This window comes from Myotis davidii, unplaced genomic scaffold (assembly GCF_000327345.1).
Source record: "Myotis davidii unplaced genomic scaffold, ASM32734v1 scaffold267, whole genome shotgun sequence".
Lineage (NCBI taxonomy): Eukaryota > Metazoa > Chordata > Mammalia > Chiroptera > Vespertilionidae > Myotis > Myotis davidii.
The window spans coordinates 789625-794737 of record NW_006297747.1 but is presented as its reverse complement, the minus strand read 5'-3'; positions in this window follow the sequence as shown (position 1 = coordinate 794737).

Below are 5113 nucleotides of genomic sequence, written 5' to 3'. Positions count from 1 at the left end.
TACTCTTATCCTGGGACAAGAGTGGTCACCCAATAAGTATGCTTATTTGGTTGGAAGTATTAGTACCAAACCCCACAAGATACTGACAGTCTCATTGGACTGATTTTGTAGTTTCCCTCTGACTCATAATCTGAACCTCTGAGTCCTTTTTCCTGCTCTCAATTAGGAAATTTTTGCTGAATGCAAACTTAATGTTAGTAAAAAGACAAATCTGTGAATTACATATACATATAATTAATGCTTATTAATAGTTAAGTTCCTGATTATTTGAATAGAAGAAAACAGCGGTTTCAATCTCAATCCTTAAAGCACAGTATCATCTGGGAGCTATTTAAAAAAACATATCAATATAAAAAAACATACCCCAACCCTACCTTAGACCAATCAAGTCAGAATTAGAAGGGCCTGTGCATACTGAATTTTTATAGCTCCTAAAGGGATTCTAACGTGCAGCCAGAGCTGAGAACTTGTTTAAGATAGTAAAATTGACTTATAATGCACCTCATTGCTTCCTCTTTAATAATCAATGCCAATATAAACAATTAGAAGTATTTTTAAAATATTCTATTTTAAAACAGTCTAGGTAAAATAGTCTCTCTGGTATTATCAAACTCAGTATTTTAAAACTCATCAATGAATATAAAACTGCATTGCTTGAAAGGTGTAATATTTACCATTTACGCAACCAATACAATATAAAGACCAAACATTTAGCCTATATTCATAAAGGCTGGGGGCTTGGGTAGACAATGTCTTTTTCCTTAAAATTAGTTAGCTACCAAATTCCAGGACTTCCCATGTTATGTTTTATTTTTAATAAATAACTAAAATAATCCCTTCATCAAAAATTCTTATGGAACATCTATTAAAACTATTATGGTGAATAAAAAGGGCTAAGTACCATTTAACGATTATTTTCTTCTATGGAAGGAAACACAAGAAACATATTTATTACCTGTGGGAATAGCTGAGAGAAGGGGTGGGATGGATACTTTTCTCTATAAATTATTTATATTTTCCTTTGTTCAAGTTTATTGAATTCTTTGGTTGAGAACTATTAATCAGTTTTATTCTTGACTATCATTATCTAATTTAGAAATAATCATCTTCACAGAAAACTAATACAACCAGAAAAGATATTCTGAAAATTATAAAGAATTTTTTCTGCCGAAACCGGTTTGGCTCAGTGGACAGAGCGTCGGCCTGCGGACTGAGAGGTCCCGGGTTCGATTCCAGTTAAGGGCATGTACCTTGGTTGCGGGCACATCCCTAGTGGGGAGTGTGCAGGAGGCAGCTGGTCGATGTTTCTCTCTCATCGATGTTTCTAGCTCTCTATCTCTCTCCTTTCCTCTCTGTAAAAACTCAATAAAATATATTTTAAAAAAAAGAATTTTTTCTACCAGAATCCACTATACACAAGTGACTTTGAGAAGAAAATAGAATTTAAAAAATTATAATTCAGTTTTATAACTATTTAGGAAGATGGACTAAGTAATATTAATTAAAAAGAAACTCACTGCTATATAAAATTAGTAGTTTATGTGATTGCATCCAGGTTGTAGGTAGTCTCTAAATAATATTTTCTATGAAAAGGATTAGGGTTCTTTAGAAAAATGGCTGATATGGTAAGAGGCAGGAATAATATATGAGCATGGGTCATCTTACTGTGCCAGAAAACAAGAAACTATCAAAGACAAACAAGGTCAATAAAAAGAAACAGGATCCAACTTAGTAATCCCTAATAGCTAAAGATGGCATAATTTGAACATGAAAAAAGAATGACTGCAATTGATCATAAAATATATAAAACCATACTATTTTCCTGGCCAGTGTGGCTCAGTTGTTTGAGTGTCGTCCAATGCATTTGAGAGGGTAATCAGTTTGATTCCTGGGTGGGGCTTGATCCCAGTAAGGTATGTGCAGGAGGCAGCTGATCAATGTTTCTCTCTCTCCTAAATCAATAAAAACATGAAAAGAAAAAATACCATACTATTAAAAGATATTTAATGATCCCTTTTCAAAGTAACTAGGGCACTTTGATTTGAAAAGTAGAAAATGAAAGATAAGAATTGAACATTTATTCTGACATTCCTATATGAGTTTTATTTTAAGGTAACTAAATAGTTCATCAGGGAAGAAAGTTCTTTATAAAAATTCCAATTATAGAGGTAAAGGAATGAGAGAATGAGAGAAATCTTCTTACAACCGCAAATGAAATAATGGATCTGGGCAATAATCATAAATGGCTGTCAAAACCATTAAATGAAAAGTGATGCAGAACTTTGTAATGAATGGGATTAGGCTTTCAACATTTGAACCCATTACTAATTTCAGGATAACCAAAGGACATCATGTGAAACGATGGAATATGAAGGCCACACCACCATTTATGAAATGTTCTTGTCAAAGAAACTGAACCTGAATCTAACCAACTCTATAATCTGTGCTGTCCAATACAGTAGTTGCTAACCACATTTGGTAATTTAAATTTAAGTTTATAAAGTAGTTTCTCAGCCACACTAGTCACATTCCAAGTATTCAATACTTATATATGGTTCAGGGCTACCATAATGGACAGCAGATAGAAAACATTTCTGTCATCACAGAAAGGTCAATTGCATTGCCCCACTATAAATCTCTAACTCCCAGACTACAGGAAATACAGAGTATAGAAGAACAAATTAAATGACACTTGAAGAAACAATTGCCAAATCCAGAACATGAGGAATTCTATACAGCAAACCAACATGGTTTCTTCACCAAATAAATGGAGGGAGGAGAAACAGTTATAGGGGAAGTAGCTACAGATTTGAGATAAAAAACAACAAATAATATGTGGAATTTGTTTGGATCCTAATTTGAATAATTTAATCATGAGACATTTCTGAAACTGAAGGAATTAAACAGAGTAGATATGAAAAATAAGTTTTAGGTGTGAAAATGGCATTGTGTGTATACAGAAACAGCTATGTTTTAGAGACATATACCAAAATTTTAATGTGTGAAATGACAAGTCAGAGATTTGCTTTCATGTACTCCAGTGAAAAGCAAAGCAAAACCAAAGAATTAAGTTAGAGTACATGTGAAGATGAAATAAAACTGATAAAATGCTGACAACTGTTGAGGCTCTGTGACTGAAGAATCATTAAACTCGTCTCTCCACTCTTCTATATTTTAAAATTTTGTTATCTAAGGCCACTGTCAGATTCTGCTGTCGTCTCCTCAATCTACTCTCCTTTGATTATTTATCCTGTCCTTCAGTTTAGCTTCCCCAACGGAAACAATTATCCTTTAAACCATCTTTAATATCATCCTTCCTCCCTTCTTTTTCCCTGTTATCTGACCAGTCACACATTCTTGCTAGCTCTATATCATTTTGCCTTCATACTCTGGGCCAAAATTATCCATATTGTGTATTTCAGTGTCCTTCACCAGATTTTCCTAGTTTCTACACTAAGTTCATCTTGCCTCGCCAATAATAAAAAAGGTAAATTTTCATCTAAACGAGAACAGTGTCGTCTTAGAACCAGACTAAGTTCAGAGTTGAAGGAAAAGTCACAGAAGACAGGCAAAAGTAAAAGCAAAGCCAGGAATCTAGACACAGCCTGGCCAGCATGGCTCAGTGGTTGGTCCTGAGTCACTATGAACCAGGAGGTTCCAGTTCGATTCCTGGTCAGAGCATATGCCCGAGTTGCAGGCTTGATACCATTGGGGGTCGTGCAGGAGGCACCCGATCAATGACTCTCATCATTGATGTTTCTATCTCTCTCTCCCTTCCTCTCTGAAATCAATAAAATAAAAAAATAAAAAAAAAGAAAGAAATCTAGAGACAAAGACACAAATATAAAACCATTCCCTGCCTTTTAAAGAAATAGCATAGAAATTACTTAGGCATGTCCATCTTTTAAAATATTTCTTTTTGACAAATACCATATAATCTCACAGGTGAAATCTAAAAACAAAAATAGCCCTGACCAGTTTGGCTCAGTGGATAGAGCGTCAGCCTGTAGACTCAAGGGTCCCGGGTTCAATTCCGGTCAAGGGCATGTACCTTGGTTGCGGGCACATTCCCAGTAGGGGGTGTGCAGGAGGCAGCTGATAGATGTTTCTCTCTCATCGATGTTTCTAGCTCTCTATCCCTCTCCCTTCCTCTCTGTAAAAAATCAATAAAATATATTAAATAAATAAATAAAAACAAAATAGACAAAACAGAATCAGACTCACAGATGCAGAGAACTGATGGTTGGTTGCCACATTAGAGGGAGCTTGGGGGACCGGGTTAAAGAGGTCAGGGGATTAAGATGTACAAACTGGTAGTTACAAAATAGTCACAGGGATGTAAAGTGCAGCATAGGCAATTATAGTCGATAATATTGTAATAACTATGTATAATGCCAGGTCGGTGCTATACTTACTGAAAAGATCACTTTGTAAATTACATAAATGTCTAACCATTATGCTGCACACAAGAAACTAATGTAATATTGAATGTCAACTGTAATTGGAAAATAAAGTTACAAAGATATGGTAAAAACTAAAAAAAAAAATTTCAAAACCAGTATGACTGGCTTTGAACCACGCTTAGCATAGAATCAAACACAAATGAGACATTTATTAAACACACTTTTGCAGTAAACACAGGTACACTACTGACAACACAAAATTCAGATTTCTGATGCCATTTAACGAACAATGAATGAACAATATTTAGTGTGATGGAATCTGGGTGTCAACTATTAACCAAAGACTAGGACACAGGCCTGGAAACTACTTATACCTGAATACAGTGACCATAAAATTAAAGATACCTGATTGTGCTCAACTCTTCTTTGCTTGAGCGTTACTGGAGTCTTTGCTCTGCCCTTTAGTGGTTCTCTCTTCTCAAGCTTGAGCTCTATTTTAGAGTCTGGAAATAACATTTTAGAAATCATTACTTTTGAAACATACAATAAACAAAACCATCTTAACATTAGTTTGGAATGCTGGTTTTAGGCACACTAATATGTAAAACAAGTCATCTGTTATTACCTCAACAAACCAAAACTGTTTAATTGCAACTTTTGTCTTTTTTTTTTCCAGTCTTATTTTATTCCATTTCTGTTTATCTCCCCCA